Genomic DNA, 12,378 nt, shown 5'->3' with positions numbered 1-12,378 from the left:
TCAGGAGAAAAGAGCTCAAAGAAGACTCGTCTTTTGAGGAACGAGTGATAAACAGGGATAGCAGCGGATTCCAGGTACAGGTTGGAATTTTCCAATCACGGCAGTGTCACAAGGATGGCTAAGTGAAATCACTCTTCGCAGCTGTTCCTCAAAATGGGTAAACAATCATATGGAGGTGAACGATTGGCCAAATGAAATGGAGGTGGCGGGTGCAAACACGACCAAGGTTTTTATGGCTAATAAATTTACGATCACAATGGTTATTTACCAGTACTGGGTTCATTTTTTAAAGAGCTTGAATGCGCCAAAACACTGCGCAAAAGCTTATGTTTATTTTTTAACGAGCATGAACTATGACGCTAAAACTGCTCGGATCTCGCTTTTCTATTTTTTAACGAGCATAAATTCCGCGGTAAAACTGCTCGATTATATGGTCACATTTTGATTTTTTACCATTACTAGCTTTTCTCTTTTCAAATATAGTACTGCTTTTTCAATTGCTGCAACAAACTTTGTTAGAAATGAACAATATTTGCATGAAAATGAGATCATAACCCTAATATTTCACTTTAAACGGTGTGAAAAGCCATTAAAAGGTATCTTTACCTCTCATTTACCATTTCATTTGCATTTGGTTTGTTGGAGCTCTGGAGGTGCCTCTTCCCCCTTGATTTTCACCAGCTGATTCCGGGAGATTCTGCGGACGATTTTCGGTGCCGTCTGGACCAGGTAGGAGCTAAACCCTAGCTCTTTCTTTTCATGGTTTCTTTTTCCTGTTTATTGTCTGTTTTCCGGTCTTTCTGAGCCCCTGGGGTTTTTCCAGGGCGCCCTAGGATCAACACAGGTTTCCCTTTCGAAACCTGCGCTGAAGGTCAAGCTGCCTTAAGGCAGCCTGACCCTCAGCGCAAGTGGGAGACTCCCTGCCTGCGCTGGGCTCAAAAAGACTGAGCTTTAAGGTTATTTTTGATGATTTTTTCGCCAGTTTTTCATCAAATCAGCAATTCACTCTTTCTCTTGTTTGTTTTGCAGGGAACTTTGAGAAAAATGTCCCTTACATGGCGAGAACGAGAACATGAAGAGGAGGACATGATTTCCCTCAATGACCCGGTCACAGTGAACGCGCTGCGGAACTGTGGCCTGCTGAAGTTCTTCCGTATCTCTAGCATGAGAGCACAGATTTCTTTACTGCAGTATATGCTTGACGCTTGGGATCTTGTTAACCAAGTGTTCCAGATTAGGGGGAAGACCATCCCCTTGACCATAGAGGACATGTACTTCTTGACTGGGTTGTCAAGACGAGGTGCCCCCATTTCCTTATCAGGCACGGCCCGGGGGACTGATTCCACCAGAGATTATGTCCGCCAGTATTGCAGGGAAGGTTCTCAACCGAGCAGAGACGGCAAGATTGTTATCCGTGAGATCACTGATTGGGTTCTCAGGTCCATTCTGTTTGCTATTGGTAGGATGGCCGGTAGCGCAGCTCTACATGTTGCCAACAGGTCTTATATGCAACACGCCTTGGAGTGTCTCCAACCGAAAATATTCAACTGGTGTGATGCAGTACTTGTTCAGATGAAAAGTCAATTGACCAAGGTAAAGGACGGGAAGCTGAAGAACTTTGGATTTGGTTCTATTCTGACTGCCTTCGCCTTGGAGAAAATCCCACTGATGCAGCCTCAGTATATCATACTTGAGTTGCCTTCTCCGACCGAGCCACGCATGTAGAGGTGGGTTGACCACATGTCTAGGCATGCAGGTCAACCTCAGATCAATTTTACTGAGGCCTTCTTTAGGTGGTTCGAGCGCCAGGAGATGGCGTTTTCTGAGTATCCATATGTGGGTATGGATTTCCGAGGTGATCCGGATTTGGTGCTACCGGACGGCGAACAGTGGGGTGCCATTGGTAAACTCTTCGACCATATTACTGTTTATTGTTCTTATTCATAATGTTGTTGTGCTTTATTCTATCAATACTTTTAATTGTACTCTTGGGTGTATGCAGATATTGGTCCTGTTCGTCCAGCATTTCGTCCGAGATCGCCCGCTGCTGCCCCGGCAAGGGAGCCTACTAGGAGAGTTGTTATTCGCGATCTTGACGACACTGAGACCCTTGCAGCTGTGCAGGAGCAGGTTGAGAGCCTTACTTGTGGCCTTCCGGATGTACAGATTGACGAGTTACCTTTACAGATGCAGCGACATACTATTGGTGTGCCTAGACGATGGACTCGTCTCTTGCGCATGATTGCACAAGCCGTGACGTACTATCATGAGCAACACTAGGCTAGGGTGCCCCCTAGCATCTTTTTGAGTTTTTAGGTCATATGACCAATTTTGTCTTGGTTACAGAACATTATGTATGAACTTATATAAACAGCTTATATATTTTGATTTTCGGGCTTTATTCTGGTTGATTTACGTGATCCATATGTACAATTTTTGATGATGTGTCCTTTTTATAAATGTTGCAAATGTCTATCTAACACATAGTTTGCTAATGAGTCAGTTAATGTGTTTAAGTTTCTTGAAATATGTTGATATTGAATTGAATCAAATCGTCTTTCCAAGATCTTAACCCTTAGGAACACGCGATAAATAGCTGGATTGCGAACAGAATATATGCCATTGAGTTGTAGTATTACGAGCCGTGAGTCTAGCCTGACAATTAGTCAGCGTATGCCACGTGTGATGGCATCAGAGAGTAGTTCTATCAACGCGCTATACTCAGCGATGTTATTCGTTGATTGCCCAATACATACACCTCTGAAACTTACTAACTCGCTGCTTGGATCAAAAATGGCCCAGGTCGCGGAGGACAGGTTCCACGAACTACGACTCGCTCCGTCGGCATACCCAACACATGTCTCCATAAGGTTTGACATCTGCAACGAACGAAAAAGGCGGATCACTCGACCAGAACAAACACTTTAGCGAAAACAAAATACAACAAAAGCATACAGGTTACTATTTAAGCATAGTAACGCTTGAGGTACAACCCGTTGCGGGGCTGCGCCAGTGGAATTCCATCGTAATCCATTAACTCGTAGGCTCCTTTTGCTAACACCCTTTTAACAATATAGGGGCCCATCCATAAGGACTTGAATTTACCTGCTCCCAATTTATCGGATTCTTGATCATAAAGCAAGACCAAATCACCTTCTGAGAAGACACGGGGTTTGACATTTTTGTCGAACTGAGCCTTGACTCGTTTCTTATGGGCCTCGTTAGCCAAAGCGGCATCACGACGGGTTTCATCCAACTGGATTAATTCCAAGAAACGAGCCTCTTCCTCTGAATTTCCGGGGAGGAGGTCGATCGCGAGTTTAAGCGATGAAATTTCGCACTGGATCGGCAAGACTGCTTCCAGGCCATATACCAATTGAAAAGGCGTGAACCCGGTTGCATTCTTTACCGAGGTCTAGTAAGCCCACAAAGATGAGTACAGGATTAGATGCCATCTTCTTTTATGAACCCCGATCATCCTTTGCAACATACGCTTCAGGACCTTGTTGATCGCCTCAACTTGTCCGTTGGCTTGCGGATAATATGGGGTAGAGCTATCCTGAGATAGCCCTAGCTTGGCAGCTAATTCGACCATCATGTGGTTGCGAAAATGCGACCCATGATCTCTAACTATAGCCTATGGTATGCCGAACCTGGCGACTACATGATTGAAAAAGAAAAGGGCAGTTGTTTCACCAGTGTTATCCAATGTAGGCATCGCCTCGGCCCATTTGGTAAAATAGTCAACAGCGACTATAATATACCCATGCCCCCCAGTCGAGGTGGGGTTACATTGCATGAAATCGATGCCCAACTTGGCGAAGGGCCCAATAGCAACTATTCGCTGTAAAGGTGCGGGTGGTCATCTGGTTTTGCTATCAAGGATTTGACAAGCATGGCAACTTCTGACTGCGGTTATGCAATCTTTGAACATGGTTGGCCAGAAGTATCCTGCTCGTAAGATTCTTTGTGCTGTTGCATATCCAGACTGATGCCCTCCACACGCGCCTGAATGACAATCATTCAGGGCTTTTTCGGCCTCCTCATGGGTAAGGCACCTCCTCAGAACTACGACACCACGACGGTAAAGTGTATCACCGACGATCATGTAGTCTTTTGCTTGGTATCGTATACGTTTTTGTTCGGAGCGAGAGGTGTTAGACCTGAATTTTTGGGTTTGGAGATAAACTATGATATCTCCATACCACTCATCGCCTACAGATATCAGAAACAAACTTTCGTTCACGATTGACTCTTTCGATGTTTCATCGTTGGATAACGATGGGAGATCGCATAACAATTCCGTGAAAACTAGAGCTTTCTTTGATTTGGATTTTACAAATTCTAGATCAAACTCTTGAAGGATCACTATCCATTTTGAATATTTTCCCCCCAGCAACTGTCGCGACAGTATATAAGTCATGGGGTTGCAATCTGACAGTATGGTAGTTTTCCGAAAGAGGACATAATGTCGAAACCTTTGAATCGCTTGAACAGCTGCAAGCGCTAGTTTTTCAACATAAGAATATTTACTTTCTGTATCGTTTAAGTTTTTACTTAAATAATAGATAGGATGTTCAATTCCATCGACTTCTTGAACTAAAACCATCGCAATGGTCGTATCCGCTGCAGCCAGATACAGGTTAAAATCTCTTTGATAGTCCGGGGTGTATATTAATGATGCTTTTACTAGACAATCTTTCAGAGCATCAAAAGAAGCTTGTGCCACTTGGTCCCAGACAAAAGGTACATCCTTTTTCAATAGACGAGTATAACCTTTAGCAAGTTCTGCGTAATTTGGAATGAACCTCCTCAGAAAGATTGCTTTCCCTTGGAGTTTCTGAATCTGAAGCAAATTTGAAGGTGGAGGCAAATTAATGATTGCCTGAACCTTACAGGGGTCGAGACGAATCCCATCTTTAGAGACTACAAAGCCAAGTAAACGACCAGAACCGACGCAAAACACACATTTGTGCGGATTGAGTCTTATCTTGTAGTGTCGACAACGTAGAAATATCGCTCTTAAATGCTGCGGATGATCAGTCCGCTTTCGTGAATGAGCCGGAATATCGTCGAGATAAGGTTGAACAATGTTCTTGATGTCATGGAAGGCATAATTCATCGCCCTCTGAAACGTCGCCCCTGCGTTCTTTAAACCAAAGGGTAATTTTCGATAAGCGAATGTGCCCCACGGACAAATAAATGCAGTCTTTGACTGGTCCTGTGGGCGGATATTTATTTGATTATACCCGGAAAATCCATCCATAAATGAAAAGATTTCACATCCAGCGCATTCATCAATTATCTGGTCGATAAAGGGTGTAGGGTAGTTGTCCTTCGGACAAGCTTGGTTTACATCCCTATAATCAACACACACTCTAATCGTCCCTTGTTTTTTCATAACAGGGACAGTATTCGATACCCAATCGGTTAGAGGAACCGGGTAGATGAATCCAGCATGGAGGAGCTTTTCAACTTCCGCCTTAATGGCAGCGGCTTTCTTCGGGTGCACTTGCCGAAGTCGTTGTCTTACTGGTTTGACATCAGGATACATTTTAATTTCATGTTCAACGATACTCGAGTCAATGCCTGGCATTTCATCATATGACCAAGCAAAGACATCTCTAAATTCGCGAAAAAGAGCGTTATATATTTCCAGTTCTGAAGGGGAACAACCTTTGCCAACATAAATATTCTCTACAACATCTGTTTTGGTCGAGATAGTCTCTTCAATATTGGATAGGTTTCGCTCGGAATCCACCGTATTTACAGTATTCGTTAGGAATTCAAATACTGAAGGGTGATAAAGGTCATTTTGAGTATCTTCTTCATATTCTGGAAGAAGGGAACGATGGTGGTGATCATTCCATGGTGCCCCCTCAATCATCATTGATTGTAAGATTCCTTCGTCAGTCCCATGTACTTTCGACCAAGGATCTAATGGGGTTCCATATTCTCCAGATCTATCTACCCAAACGCTTGACGAGCGTTGATTTGGGCTCACCTCCCATGCTTGAAACATTGATTGCTACAATATTTCTAAAGGGCTTGGGGGCAAAACCATTGAATGATCCATGTTGACCTTCGTGGAAGATATCATGTTGCAGGTTGCTACAAACGGTACATTTCCTATATAAATAGGAGGTGGTAGCGTGAAAGTTCCCATCAAGGTGGGGTCTTTCAATAATCCTACTCCGATATCTTGAATTGAATGGTTACTCTCATGGATCATGGGAATGCTTCCTGTAACTTGTGAACCATTAGGGAGGAAGTTCTGTTGGTCGACGATCGTAATCCCTCCTTCAAACGGGAATGTGATCTTCCTAAAATAAGTCGACACGACAGCTGCCATGGCATAAATCCATGGTCTACCCAGTAGGATGTTATAGTCAAGATTGCCATCAATGAATTCTACATCAATTTCTACTGTTTTTCCTCCTAGTTCAACTTTCAAGTTATTAAGGATACCGTAAGGGGTATAAGTCCTTCCGTCGAAGGCTTTTAATGTCGTCGAAGATCGCGACAAGGTTGGAGATCCTAAATTTTTCCAGCAACTCATTGACATAATACATGTCGAGGCTCCCTCATCAATTATCGTTCTATGAACAATTTTGTTGAGTGCTTTCACTTGAATAAGGAAAGCTAGCTGAGCTGGTAACTGAGGATCATATCCCTTGTGATCAAAGGATACAAGATTGGAATCCTTAGGATCAATCCCACCAATCGCTGATAACAATGCCTGCCTTTGGGTTGGACAATTTTGTAGCACTTCAAGAGTCGACATAGCGGATGGCGATTGGGCCAAATCTTCGACTATATTATAATGCTGCGCTGCTCTGGCGCGAGGATTAAATGTCGACTTATGTACTACACCCTTTGGCGGTTTTATTGTTAATTCAGGGATGGTGGGCGTTACAACTTCCGTCGAAGTTGTTGTCGAACTACTTGGTTGATCTTTACCTTTTTCGTTCGATACCTGAGGATTCCCATAATCTTTTTCCTTGTCGAAATCAAAGCATCATTCTGCTGTTTCGAAACCGACAACATAAGGACTTGCGACGGGGAAGCATTTCCACTATCAACCAGATTTTGACCTGGGTTGGGAAACGGATTAGTTAACACAGCTGATGTTTGAGAACTTTTAAAGAACCTTTTTAACTCAACTTTGAATGGGCAATTCTTTGTGTTATGATCCTTATCATCACATATTAGACATGGATAATTTTGTTTCCCTTTGCCAGGAGGGTTTGAAGAATTTTTTCCAGGGGATGACTCACCTTGTTTCTTCTTATTCCCTTCGTTTTGTTTCTTCTTGCTTCCTGGTTGATTGGTTTCTTTGCCTTTATCTTCCGATACGGCATTTACTTCCGAAGCAAGAATTTCTTCTTTTGCATTTTGATCCGAATTCTTACGGGCTTTCTTTGACGAAGCCTTTATCGATTTCGCGTTTGCTGTGCCAATCACGCCATCACCGACATGAGAGTCACTATTTGATTTAGGAGCGGGAGGAATTGAAAACTCTGGTCTAGGGGCGTCAGGTATTTTGTCATAGAGTGTGCCGGACTGAGTATAAACTAAGTCCAAATATTGTGCACGAGCAATCACTTGCTCCTATGTTACGACTCCCCCCTTGGCCACATCTTCCGTAATAGCCGGAAGTAACGACTTTATGAACCATTCAGCTAATAGCTGATCGGGAACATATGTTTTCACCATCCTACGACGATGACGCCACTCATGTATATGATCAGATATATGCGTAGCAGTTGTCTGCTTGAAGTTGGTTAATATTTCTGTTCCCGTTTCATACCTTATCGGTAATTGAAAGTGGGTTAAGAAAGTCGTGGCTAGGGAACTAAAGTTGTCGAAAGAGGCTCTTGGCAATTCAATATACCATTTAGCTGCTGGACTTGTCAATGTCCTCTGAAAGAGGCGAAGTCTTATCGAATTGTCGTTAAGGGTGTTCGACGAACACCACAGATGAAAAGTCATCACGTGATTCGACGGGTCTTCACCTGGATTTCCATTGAATTTAGGAATGTCAGATGGAAGTTTATGAGGAATCGCTGGCCACCAAGGGGCATAAGCAATCGGATCGTTGGTTAAACGGTGTAAATCAGGTAACTCTAAAGTTGCCACGAATGGTAACTTTTGATTCAGGTTAGGCGAAGCGTAGCCAGGGTACGATGGAATCGTTTGAGCAGTGGGTCTTTGCATACCAGCATAATGTAATTGATGTTGGTATGATTGATACGGTTGGTGGACTTGACCACTGTAAAGTGGTTGGTTTTGACCGTTTTGGATATACGGCTGTCCACTATTCGCAAAGATCTGCTGCTCAGAACCTTGGTACACTTGCTGGAACTGCGGTTGTTGGTATTGTACAAGCCATGGTTGTGACGCCATGTTCTATTGCGCCATGCTAACCATTGGACCAAGGTGTGGGGTAATTGTACCCGTTTGTACTTGTGTCGTCCCACCAGTTGGCGATTGTGGTTGTGACCCATGGTCAAGCGACTGTTGCATTACAACCTCAGGTGGACATGTAACAGGTATCGCTTGAACTTGCGACACGGTTACAATAGCCGGGGTGGTTGGGATGTTCGTCACAGGTACACACTGTTGCATAGAATATACAATCCTTGGTTGTTGAGGTAGCATAGGTACCCAACTACTTGATGCAATTCTAGTATAACCAGAATACTGTTGAGAACTGCCATATGGATATCCTCCCGGAGGAGGTAATGAAAGGGCATACTTCCCCCCATATGGTAGCAATCCGGAACTCAGAGGGATTGTTAGTCCTTGAGGACTAGATGGCCCAAACTGACCTCCATGAGGATCAATCTGTCGAGTTTCAACATAAGAATTACCGGGTATTACTCCGGATGAACAAAATGGAACAGACCATACTGTCGAAATAGTCCCTTGGTGGACTCCTTGTAGCTGTTGAGAGCTAGTTGGGACAGCTGGTATGCCGGCAAACATTGTTGGAGTGACGGCAGGGGCTTCTGCTGTCGCTGTGTCATTTGACACAGTCCTAGATGATGACGTTTGTTTAGACATTTTAAATCTATCCAATAGATTGCCTAGCGATTCTACAGGGACTTCCACTTGTGATGGATTAACCTCTGATGAAGGAAAGAGAGTGACCCCTACTCCAAAATGAGTTGGAGTACTTCCTTGCGGATCCTCTGCGATTTCCTCTATCGCAATCAAACCCGGTGGAAGAGGAAGACCGTCAGGTCCGTAAAATATTTCTGGTGCCGAAGAAGTGGTTGTTTCGACAACGACAGTTGTTTCGGGAACAAAACTTTCTGGACCGGTTACAGATGGAATTGGTTCAGTTACATAAGTATTTGCCCCCAGACCAGGATCAGTATTACTGTCCTTCTGTGGCTGTTGAACTTCTTCTATAGAGGTACGGTTTCCAGAAATGTTAGGAGTAACCGGAACCTCAGATGTAGCTGGAACACTTGTTCTAACTTTCAAAGGAGATTTTGAACCGGTTAAACAAGTTCGCTTTGCCCGTACTGTTTTCGATTCTGGGGACAAAGACGGTTGACTCGTAAGCCTCCGCGAATGACAGGGTTTCAATTGACTTTCTTCCACGATTGCGGATTACTCGATCAACTAAAATATTAAAAGGGGAAATTTATGTTTCCGAATTGAATGAATTTTATTAGACGCTTTTAGACACAACTTGCTTTTTCACTTTTTAAGAGTCGAGAAAAAGCTAAAGATGACTCTAGTCTCCTTCGATGTATTAACGAGCCCGAAGTGACAAATGCTCGGTTGGACTTTTTCCGTTATAGAGTTTGAAAAAGGCCAAAAGAAACTGCTCTGGAGATCTAGGCAGAGGGTGTGCCAAACCTTTCGCAAAACCACAGAATACGTTTTACGGTACGAGTGGTCGATCTCCGTGAATGCTGTGTTCACTGCATTGCGATCAGTAGGGCGACCGACACGGTTTCCTATGGATAAAGGCTTTATTCCCATAGGGGTCTCCCAATATATAAGCGACGGTACGTGGGAGCACAAGTCCGTATTATTGCCACCGACTCTCAGGAGGAATCACCCACCTTCGTCGAGATCGACAGTCACTACGTTTAACGACGCTGGAACACGTCTCTAGCTTAGACCTCTAGATGTTTGCGTTATGTTTCAAAGTGTTGTTAGGTTCATTCAATATATTTTAAGTTGATCTTTTTAAAGTTTGCCTTTCAAGGTTCACCACGAGATGTATTGATACAAATTCCTAAATGCAGTCTAAGATGAGAAGCAAGCTTTTTCAATCTTTTCGACTTATGAAAATCTTAACTACTGAGGGAAAAGAGAGATAAAATCTTTTCACACAGATCAAAGAGCACTCGCTAATGCACTTTCTCCCTAAATCAACATACAAACTTATATGCAAAATGCAAAGATGCACGTATTTCTTTTCTCTTCCTTAATGTTGGTGAAATGCAAAAAGAAAGCTGTTGTATAATTTTGAATTCAATTTCAAGTGAAAGCAAACAAGCTTGTCCAAAATCAAAAGACACCTTAAGATTTACTCGTTTCGACACTAGAAATATGTGAATTCAAACCATATGACGAAATCAAAAGCTAAGTCAGCTATGAACAGCAAACAAACTAACTCTTAAGATCAAAACGACACATTATCACAGGTCTAGATCTAAGAGGTCACAGCAAGACTAGTTCACTTTCGTTATGGGAAACTGTAAATGTAGAAGAAATACACAAAGAACAAACACAGTTTCTTTATACAACCGAGGCGGAATAGTGACAAGGAAAGTTGGTGTCAGATAGGCCTACTGACTAGTAACAAACAACAAAAAACATGAGTGAAAACAAGGCAAGAACCAGCAGGAAACCCCAGCAGCACAAGGCAGGACTGGTCCAGCGCAGGTGGAACACTGCCTGTTTGACCTTCAGCGCAGGTAGCCCCTTCGGGAACTGTGCTGAAATGCAAACAACCTTTGTACAGCCTGCACTGAAGAACGAAACTTTCGTTTCTGGTGGTTTCCGGGTCACAGATTGCTCAAAAATTCACAGTTTTTGCTCAAATCAGAAGCTCTCAGTCAAGGACACACTAAGGAATGACAAGGAGGATGAAAAGCTATCACTAAGAGCTTATTAGATTCCTTGTGGATCAGCTCTTCAAATTATAAACTTGCCCAGAAACTGAGCTAGAGTAGCTGCCCTCTACTTTGTATTCGAAAGATTCAAATACAGTTCGATTCGGTACTCCCTTTGTTTATAAAATGAATAGCAAAAAACACAAGTAACCAACAAGATACGATCCCCAGTGGAGTCGCCAATTTGTTGTTGGGAAAAGTATCCAATACGGAATGACCCTATCCCACTCTAAGGGTGATAGTACCTCAGCAACAACTGAATGCAAAGCTATTCAAGATTACTTCTTTATGAGATGAGAGAGAGAAGAGAAGGATGATCTACTAACCGTTATCTTGCGCTTAATAGTTGATCCAGTCCCCACTCCTTGCTGCTTGCTCCTAGCTCCTTGCTCTTTCACCGGCCCAGCTACACAAAGATCCTGTAAAAGCACAAGAAAAGGAAACTACAAGAAGCATACATCCATAATCGATTCAGGGATTAGCATAAATCAAATATACAAGCATCTATTCACCATAAAGACACATGCATATAGAAGAACCTCAAATACTTTATTAATGGAAGAAGTAAAGTTCTGAGAGAGTTACAACCATAATAGGCCCAATCCAGCAACACCTCCCAGCAGAAAGAAATATCCTCTTCACCTCCTTCAAGCAATCACCCAATAGTTCTATACACAAACCAACAGCACTTCCTTACTTGCACAAAATTCTAGCCTCCCTAGACCTCATGAGAGAGCTCTATATATAGGAGATTTGGAGAAAGGATGAGTCATCTTGAGACTGGCATGAAGCTGACTAGTGTCCTCTCCCACTTTAGTTAATCTTCAGTTCTTGAGTCCACTTGGAGATTCTTGCCTCCACTTGGAGATCAAGACCCTCTTACTCATCACAAGGCGAATTCCTTGACCCAAGCGTCAGTTTGGAAGCTTCCTGGGCAGTTGACACCTTGCAGAATGACTGTGCCACTTGGCCAATCTCGCCTAGCGCAGGTAGCCTTCATTAGTTTTGACATTCAGTGCAGGTACAGAGTGGAGCAGTTGACATTCAGCGCAGATGCTCAGTGGAGCAGCTGACATGATCCAGAAACTGCTTGTTTTTTAGTGTTTTCAGGTGGAGAACTAATTTTTAGTGCTATGGTTTGCTGACCTTGTTCCTCTAGGGGTAAGAACAACATGTTTAGGGACTTTGGATCCCTCAGATTATTGACATTTCATGCTTCATGCTGTTAGGCACAAAA

Source organism: Pinus tabuliformis, chromosome 7 (assembly GCF_031772625.1).
Source record: "Pinus tabuliformis cultivar Carrire ecotype Pingquan chromosome 7, CPIR1, whole genome shotgun sequence".
Classification (NCBI taxonomy): Eukaryota; Viridiplantae; Streptophyta; class Pinopsida; order Pinales; family Pinaceae; genus Pinus; species Pinus tabuliformis.
Note: the sequence above shows the minus strand (reverse complement) of the source record.